Raw genomic sequence first — 10,386 nt, 5'->3', positions numbered from 1 at the left:
TCAAGCAACAGGTTAAAAGTCGAGGGCTATATTAGGTTTTATATGTAAACCAATATGTAGAGAGGACTGGCTAAAGGCAGTTTGGGAATGTCTCTATCATACGTGGCATAGAAACATAGACAATAGGTGCAGGAGGAGGCCATTCGGCCCTTCGAGCCAGCACCGCCATTCATTGTAATCATGGCTGATCGTCCCCAATCAATAACCCGTGCCTGCCTTCTCCCCATATCCCTTGACTCCACTAGCCCCTAGAGCTCTATCTAACTATCTAACTATCTATCATATGTTTTATTAAACTCAGAGAAGCCTTTGTAAATCATAAATTCGAGGTGAGGTGATGAATAGTAAGCAACTTTAGTCAGAGGGTGGTGGTGAATCTGTGGACGGCTGTGGAGGCCAAGTCAATGGATATTTTCATTGATTGACAAATTCTTGATGAGTACGGGTGTCGGGGAGAAGGGGGTTGAGAGGGGGAGCCATGATTGAATGGCAGAGTAGAAATTTGGAGACTACATTTTCCTCATCCGTCGCTGAGAATAGCACAGCACGCTATCAGGAGAGCTCCCTCCGACAAAACAGATTTAATTCATATTCTCCACAGTTTTTGATTTGGAGCAGGCTTACAAAAGCTTGCTCCTCTTGGCGAAAAGGGATCTGCATTCAGTAATTAGATCATCCACTTGACTGTGACGTGGAGGTACTGATATTCTTTGCAGATTAATGCAGCAGAAATTAGCCTCCAGTTTCAGTCAGTTGTGTAGGTTTACAGAGGCTGGAAGATGCATTTAAGGATACCTTATTAACGCCAGTGAGTTGCTGTTTCTTCCTTTGCCAACCCTATATCCATATCCCCTGATCTCTGCTTCTTAATCCTTCAAACTTTATTTTTTAACAAAACCAGAGACAGCTTGCTGTGCCTAATTGAGCAGCGCAGTTCAGTGTAGAGATACAGGCCCTTCAGCCCACCTGGTCCGTGCCGACCAGCGATCCCCGTACACTAGTACTATCCCACACACACACAACACACGAGGGACAATTTTACGATGAAACCAAGCCAGTTAACCCACAAACCTGTCCGTCAATGAAGCGTGGGAGGAAACCGGAGAAAACTGCGCGGGAATCCCAGCCACAAGCACGCCTCAGGCTACGTATAAATCCCACCCACATAATTACAGGCAGTAAACATTTAAAGGAAACTGGTTATAGTTATAGCATAAGGTAGACAAAAAAGCTGGAGAAACTCAGCGGGTGCAGCAGCATCTATGGAGCGAAGGAAATAGGCAACGTTTCGGGATGAAACCCTTCTTCTGACTGATAGCTACAACGTACTGAGTTAAGTTGAATGGCTACTACAGAAGGGTCTCGATCTAAAAGACCACTGCAAACTCTGTACAGCCAACACCTGTGTACCAATATATTAATTGGAGCACACCCCTTCTGTAATATGGAAGTACTGCATGAATTAATCTGTTTCAGTGGCGATGGTTGGGGAATAAGTAATGGCCAAGGCAGGTTCCTTGACTCTTCTCTGAGGTAGGGCTCAAGTCCATGGGAGAGGGCAGGCCAACTCATGCGAGAGACAGTACCAGTCTGAAGAAGGGTCTCCACCCGGAATGTCCCCTCTTCCTTCTCTCCAGAGATGCTGCTGAGTTACTCCAGCTGTTTGTGTCTACCTCTTGATAACTAATGCTCTTGGTATCTTCTACAGCACGGGCACTGTGGGCCGAATGGCCTGTTCTTGTGCTGTTCTGTTCTCTGTTCTACGTCCCACGTTCCAAATCTCCTCCAGCTTTGTTTCTCCTCTGCCGCTGCTCTGTTCTATGGTAGTAAGGGGCAGAAGTTTAGGGGTAACATGAGGAGGAACTTCTTTACTCAGAGAGTGGTGGTTGTGTGGAATGAGCTTCCAGTGGAGGTGGTGGAGGCATGTTCGTTTTTATCATTTAAAAATAAATTGGATAGTTATATGGACGGGAAAGGTATGGAGGGTTATGGTCTGAGCGCAGGTATATGGGACTAGGGGAGAATACATGTTCAGCACGGACTAGACGGGTCGAGATGGCCTGTTTCCGTGCTGTAAATTGTTATATGGTTATATGGTTTATATAGTATCAATCAAAACACCTGAATATTACTGGTCATATTGGGGCTGGAGGGATTGGCTTATACTTTGTCTGACAGCATCATCAATGACATGACAATTGCTTTTTATGTTGCACTGAATATTTCAATGGGTGTATTAAAATCTCCAATCAATCACCTTTTTAAACAGCAGTCATTAAAGTACTCATTGATAAGTGATGGTTCCTCAAGCATCTGCGACATAAATTCTGAACCAATTCATAAATCAGGAGATTAAATGCAGGCTCTGTTCGATTTTCATATATTAGGATCGTTTTTATGGATTATTATTTTGTAACTTTCTGGGATAATATTTAATCAGTTGCAACATTGGTGGTCGAGTCCTCGGGTTCTGGCAGCTTTGCTCGATTCCACTGCCTCTCTGATTCCTGAAGGGCCTGTCCCACTTGGGCGTAATTTGCGCGACATTTACGTGGAGCGCTCGTGATGCTCGCATGGCGTGTATTACGCGTGCATGGTGCGTGGTGACATAGGCAGTGACGTGTGGTCACGTCCGGCGCCCCCAGGATTTGGGGATTCACGGAATCTCCGCGCGCCACATACGTGGCATGCAAATGAGACAGGCCCTTAATGTCTTACCGAATGATGCAGGGAATGCTGGAATTACTCAGTGGGTCAGGCAGCATCTGTGAAGAGGAGAATATTAAGCCACCAACCTTACTCCAATTCTCATTCCCTCCCCCCTCCCCGCCTCCAGCTTTTTGTGTCTGCCTCAGATAACTAATATGGTCTTGGCAACATGTTTGGCCGAGGAACAAGGGTTCACCTTGCGGCCCTGTTTCCACCAATCTTTCCAGCACCACACACAAGACATGGCAAGACAGACACCACTGTACGCAGATACTGAGAAGTGAGTTCAGCTCTGACTGGACAACTTCTCATCTTGTAGGTAGACAAAAATGCTGGAGAAACTCAGCGGGTGAGGCAGCATCTATGGAGCGAAGGAATAGGCAACTTTTCGGGCCGAAACCCTTCCTCAGATTGATGTGAGGGGGGAGGGGGGTCGGGGGGAGTAGAGAGGAAGAGGTGGAGTCAGAGGGTTGAGGGAGAGCTGAGAAGGGGAGGAGAAAGTAAGGACTACCTGAAATTAGAGAAGTCAATGTTCATATGGCTGGGGTGCAAACTAATCTTGTGTGTGGACTCGATAAGCAGTAAGAAGGTCAAGTCTGGCACAGACCCTGTGGGCTGAAGGGCCTCATTTTTGTGCCGTACTGTTCTATAATCTACATTCTATGTTCAAAATCTTTTGACGACACTAATATGCTGCCAAAAAAAGTGTGACAGGCCCCTTAGACAAGTACATGGATAGGACTTGGGGAGATATGGGCCAAACGCAGGCAGGTGGGAGAGGCAAGGCTCTTCAAGATTCAAGATTCAATTTAATTGTCATTTGGACCCCTTGAGGTCCAAACGAAATGCCGTTTCTGCAGCCATACATTACAAACAAATAGACCCAAGACACAACATAATTTACATAAACATCCATCACATCGCTGTGATGGAAGGCCAAAAAAACTTATCTCTCCACTGCACTCTCCCCCCCCCCCCCCCCCGATGTCAGAGTCAAAGTCAAAGCCCCCGGCTGGCGATGGCAATTGTCCCGCGGCCATTAAAGCCACGCCGGGTGATGCGAGGTCGCACACCGGGTCTTGGTGTTAGAGCCCCCGGCGTGCGCTCGCAGAGTCCTGCGGCCATTCCAAGCCGCGCGGGGCAGTGATGTTAGGCCCCGCTCCAGGAGCTCTTCGACCCCGCAACTCGGGCGGGAGAAGTCGCCGTTGCGAGAGCCCTGAAAAGCGGTCTCCCTCCAGGGACCCGCGGGCTCTCGGTGCCGCCGTCCGCCAGACCCGCAGTTGCAGCCTCCGAATCTCCAGAGGTCGGGCCACAGCAGCAGCAGCAGCAGCAGCAGCGCTCCACCACCGCTCCACCCGCTCTGGACTCGGCCAGCTCCGCGACGGTGAGGTGAGTCGTCGGCACCAGAGTCCCCGGTCTTCTCCTGTTGGAGGCCGCTCCTCGTTGCAGCCCCAACGACAACGGAGACCCGACAAGAACAGGTCGGGTCTCCCGTGCAGGGAGAGATTTAAAAGTTTCCCCCCCTCCCTCCCACCCCCCCCCCCCCCCCACACACACACCCCAACAAAAAATAACAAAAACTACATAGAAACATAGACAGAAAAATAATAAAAACGCAGACGGGCTGCAGAGGCTCTTAGCGCGCTTCAATAGCTTTTAAACCTAACGCACCCACCTTTCAATTCCTCTCAAAATAAATCCTGCTTCTTGTTTCTCTCTATTAGTTTACCAGCCCATGACAGTTTTATTTCAATGATTATTTCATGATGTTATTAGTTCCTTTAAAATTATAAGAGAACTTGAAAGCAATCTTCATATATTTAATTATTTAATGCAACGTATATCTTTTTTTCTGAAACCTCTCTCTCTCAGGGGAACGCCAATATTTGTGGATAGAGGTGACTGCAGATGCTGGAATCACGAGCGGAAAAAACAAAGTGCTGGAAGAACTCGGTGGGTCAGGCAGCATCTGCGGAAGGGGATGTGTACAGTACAGGCAACGTTTCGGGTCAGTGGGCCGGGCGCAGTGGCGCAGCGGTAAAGAAACCGGGTTTGAACCTGTGCGCGGGTGCTGTCTGTGTGGAGTTTGCACAACAGCTTTACCATGGATATCTGCATCACAAATCGCAACTTCGATCCTGTCTCATACCTTCTGCTCTTATCACTGGCCTTTGCCCCAGTCATCTGCCTATCAACCCCCCCTTTGCCTGTGTCGAACTATTACCTGCCACACCTTGCCCTGCCTCTCCCCTCTTCCAGCTTTCTCACCCCGTCCCCCCACCCTCCCAATCCCCCCCCGCCTACAATCAGTCCAGAGAAGGGTCTATTATTATTTATTCAAATCGTTTGCTATGTCGCTCTTCCAGGGAGATACTAAATGCATTTCGTTGTCTCTGTACTGTACACTGACAATGATAATTAAAGTTGAATCTGAATCTGAATCTGAATCTTGACCAAAAATATCATCTGTTAAGATGTATTGAGAATTCAAATAGAATCTTTTAAAAAGATCTTCGGTAAAAATGGTCAGGAAGGAACTGCAGATGCTGATTTATTCCAAAGACAGACAAAATGCTGGAGTAACTCAGCGGGTCAGGCAGCATCTCTGGAGAGAAGGAATGGGTTGGAACTCGTATGAATTTGGAATATGGCTTCTGACCCGAAACATCACCTATTTCTTTTCCCCAGAGATTCTGCCTGATGCACGGAATTACTCCAGCACTTTGTACCCTTGTGTGTAAACCTGCGTCTGCAGTTCCTTGTTTCTACATTCAGAATAGAACGCAATTCACCGATTCAAGGAAAGAGGTTAATTGGTAATCCCACGGAGATTTTTAATGGCCTAACAACCATCTGCCTTTGGAGGTGATTGTAGACAAGGGGTGTTAGGAGCCAAGAATCTTCTCCTCCAGTGTCAGTTCATCAGTAATCATCGCAATGTAGCCAGCCATATGATGATCTGCTTGGCTGAAACTACAGCAAGGCTAAGTGAAGCTTGATTGGGGCATGTGTCTGACTCTGAGCAGCAACTGAGGCACAATACGCATTTATCAAAGTGTAGGGAGGAGCAGGAGTTAACACAGAAGATAGACACTAAATGCTGGAGTAACTCAGCGGGACAGGCAGCATCTCTGGGGAGAAAGAATGGGTGACGTTTCAGGTCGAGATCCTTCCTCAGATCCCACTGTTGAAGATGGTCTCTCTGTATCCACCCAATGTGGTGGCCTCTTCGATCTTACAAACAGCAGCCAGATTCTACCCTTAACCTAGAATTCCAACAACTATCTCAAATTCACGAACTGCAGATGCTGGTTTAAACTGAAGATAGACACAAAATGCTGGAGTAACTCAGAGGGACAGGCAGCATCTCTGGAGAGAAGGAATGGGTGACGTTTTGGGTGACATTATCAATGCTCTCTCTTCTAATGTTATTCCCTGCTCCGTTAAGCCAACTGCATGACTGCACTCACTAAACATGTGCCTGGAAGATGTCGTGAATGAAAGATGGATTAGTGGATAAGCAAGTTGATACTTGTGCAGTTTATCTCCAAACACACAACACCTGTAGCTCTTCTGCCATAACCACCCCCCACCAAACCCATCCCCCCATCACCCAAAAAATCTTTGTGCCTCCTTGAGTTGCACGGAAGCACAGTGCGTAGAGTTGCTGCCTACTGTTACAGCACCAGAGATCCAGGTTCGATCCCGACTACGGGTGCTGTCTGTGCGAATTTTGTGCGTTCTCCCTGTGACTGCTCCGGGCGTTCCGGCTTCTTCCGTTTTGGTCTCCAAATCTGAGGAAGGACATTCTTGCCATAGAGGGAGTGCAGAGAAGGTTCACCAGACTAATTCCTGGGATGTCAGGACTTCCTTATGAAGAAAGACTGGATAGGCTCGGCTTGTACTCGCTAGAATTTAGGAGAATGAGGGGGGATCTTATAGAAACTTACAAAATTCTAAAGGGGTTGGACAGGCTAGATGCAGGAAGATTGTTCCCGATGTTGGGAAGTCCTGAACTAGGGATCACAGCTTAAGGATAAGGGGGAAATCCTTTAGAACCGAGATGAGAAGAACATTTTTTACACAGAGAGTGGTGAATCTCTGGAATTCTCTGCCACAGAAGGTAGTTGAGGCCACAGTTCATTCGCTATATTTAAGAGGGAGTTAGATGTGGCCCTTGTGGCTAAAGGGATTAGGGGGTATGGAGAGAAGGCAGGTACGGGATACTGAGTTGGATGATCAGCTATGATCATATTGAATGGCGGTGCAGGCTCGAAGGGCCGAATGGCCTACTCCTGCACCTATTGTCTATGTTTCTATGTTTCTATGTTTCCCTGTTCACAAAGACGTGCAAATACGTTGGCTTAGCTTTGGTAGAAATTGGCCCGAATGTGTAGGGTAGAACAAATGAACCAAGGACAATTTATTTACATTTATGCCAAGCCAGTTCACCTACAAACCTGCACGTCTTTGGAGAGAGGGAGGAAACTGAAGATCTCGGAGAAAACCTACGCAGGTCACAGTGAGAACGTACAAACTCCGTACCCGTAGTCAGGATCGAACCCGGGTCTCTGGCGCCGTTAGGCAGTAGCTCTACCGCTGTGCCACCGTGCCGCTCTTAAAAAGAAAAGGCTTAAAAATAAACTGGGAAACTAAAGGAGAAAAAACCACTGCAGGTCTCGCTACGATCAAATGGAATGCAAAGATCACAGCCGTTCTGGTTTAATGTATCTCAACATCAGCTGATAACTAATGGCCCCCAACAGCCAGCATTGTCCACAACTATCTTGCCCACTTCCCTCTCCAGGTGTTCTCCCTTCTGAAATATTCCCAAACCCGTTGCATTATTTATCCGTTGGATGGAGAACCTTCCTGCGGATATAAATCTTACATGCCGTCATTTGCATGCCATGCATAATTAATTTAATGACTTTGCCCATGGCTGCCTCTTCTCCTCAAGGCTTATTAATGTTGATTATTTCACTGAAATGAAACATATGTTCAGACGATGAGAAGAATTCTTCATTGGCTTTCTTCACGTCCCGCGCGCTGATGAAAGGCTTTATTGCTCTCGGTTCTGGGCAGTTTACTGCATGGAAAAGGCCATTGAACTCATCTTTTTGGCATTCAGTCCACAATGTTGTAAGTTAAGGCATTGCAACTTCCAATCGGGCCAATGGCAAACGCCCGACAATAAATTCAACAATTTCAGATAACCAGCCATTCCAGTTTGTGCAATATGTGACCAACTTGTCAATTCAAGTCACTTTTATTTCTATAGCACATTTAAACATTCAAACATAGAAACATAGACAATAGGTGCAGGAGTAGAGGCCATTCGGCCCTTCGAGCCTGCACCGCCATTCGATATGATCATGGCTGATCATCCAACTCAGTATCCCATCCCTGCCTTCTCTCCATACCCCCTGATCCCTTTAGCCACATCTAACTCCCTCTTAAATATAGCCAATGAACTGTGGCTCAACTACCTTCTGTGGCAGAGAATTCCACAGATTCACCACTCTCTGTGTGAAAAATGATTTTCTCATCTCGGTCCTAAAAGACTTCCCTCTTATCCTTAAACTGTGACCCCTAGTCCTGGACTTCCCCAACATCGGGAATAATCTTCCTGCATCTAGCCTGTCCAACCCCTTATGAATTTTGTAAGTTTCTATAAGATCCCCCCTCAATCTTCTAAATTCTAGCGAGTACAAGCCGAGTCTATCAAGTCTTTCTTCATATGAAAGTCCTGCCATCCCAGGAATCAGTCTGGTGAACCTTCTCTGTACTCCCTCTATGGCAAGAATGTCTTTCCTCAGATTAGGAGACCAAAACTGTACGCAATACTCCAGGTGTGGTCTCACCAAGACCCTGTGCAACTGTAACAGAACCTCCCTGCTCCTAGACTCAAATCCTTTTGCTATGAACTTATACTCAAATCCTTTTGCTATAAAAACAACTCTCGTTGGCCAAAGTACTTTACATTGGTGGAGGTACTAACGTTGTACAACATTGGTTCATAGATTAAGTACATACACCCCGACCACTGGTGAATATCTGGGAAGATCGGTTGGGGAACTGGCTGGACTTTGGTTCCTTCCTCAACTTTGGTGCCACTGTGGGGTTATGTGGTGTCATGGACTTCTGTGTTTGTGCTTTCTTTTTGGATGTGTTTTATTTATTTATTATTTATTTTAATGTGACCTGACTGTAAGGAAAATCCATTTTGTTGTCTCTAATATGAGATAATGACAACAAATTGAATGCTGCTGTTCCACAGTCTAGGAGCTGCAACCACAAAGGCGATGGTCAAAGGCACGGTCACCCCTGAGCTTATGCCTAGATGTTCAGATACCCCAAGTCGGACGATCCAAACTTGTAGCCTGGAATGTGTGCGCTTACGTACGATGAATGATTTATGCTTCTACTCGCTAGTGTTTAGAAGGATGAGGGGGGGGATCTCATTAAAACTTACCAAATAGTGAAAACCTTGACACCCGTACCAATCATGAAACTGTCAATCTCCACCCTAAAAATTCCACTGACTTGGCCTCCACAGCCGTCTGTGGCAATGAATTCCACAGATTCACCACCCACTGGCTAAAGGATATCCTCCTCATCTCCGAACATCTTTTTATCCTGAGGCTATGACCTCTGTTCCTAGACTCTTCCAGTAGTGGAAACATCCTCTCCACATCCACTCCCTCCCTCCCATTGACTCCATCTACACCTCACGCTGCCTCGGCAAGGCCAGCAGCATCATCAAGGACCAGTCGCACCCCGGCCACTCCCTCTTCTCCCCTCTCCCATCGGGTTAAAGGTACAGAACTCCAGATTCAGAGACAGTTTCTTCCCAGCTGTTATCAGGCAACTGAACCATCCTACCACAACCAGAGAGCAGTGCTGAACTGCTATCTACCTCATTGGTGACTCTCGGACTATCCTTGATCAGACTCTACTGGCTTTACCTTGCACTAAACATTATTCCCTTATCATGTATCTGTACACTGTGAACGGCTCGATTGTAATCAAGTATTGTCTTTCTGCTAATTGGATGTCAGGCAACAAAAGCTTTTTACTCTACACGTGACAATAAACTAAACTGAACTGATAGTACCTCCTCCCTGTGTTAATAATGTGGAAATAATCCTTCCTTAATTGCATTGTGAGTCTGATGTCAACCCAGCCTCGCTAGAGACCTTCATAGGACAGCGTGGTTGCAATAGCAATGAATTCCATTTCCCACGTGTGATGTCTGGAGCAGAATTGTTTCCTCAAAGAAATGTTTTCTTTGCAAATTACCTGACATTTTGACTGCACCACATTGAAAATAACAGTTAGAATCAGTTCTGGTGGATTAACTCCGCTTATTGGGAACTTTGATTTTGTTCTCTCAAAGTGTGAGAATATTGTGCTCATGGCAGCATTTCTCTCTCTCTCTCTCTCTCTCTCTCTCTCTCTCTCTCTCTCTCTCTCTCTCTCTCTCTCTCTCTCTCTCTCTCTCTCTCTCTCTCTCTCTCTCTCTCTCTCTCTCTCTCTCTCTCTCTCTCTCTCTCTCCCCTCTCTCTTCTCTCTCTCTCTCTCTCTCTCTCTCTCTCTCTCTCTCTCTCTCTCTCTCTCTCTCTCTCTCTCTCTCTCTCTCTCTCTCTCTCCCTCTCTCTCTCTCTCTCTCTCTCT

The sequence above is a fragment of the Leucoraja erinacea genome, chromosome 39 (assembly GCF_028641065.1).
Source record: "Leucoraja erinacea ecotype New England chromosome 39, Leri_hhj_1, whole genome shotgun sequence".
Lineage (NCBI taxonomy): Eukaryota > Metazoa > Chordata > Chondrichthyes > Rajiformes > Rajidae > Leucoraja > Leucoraja erinaceus.
Note: the sequence above shows the minus strand (reverse complement) of the source record.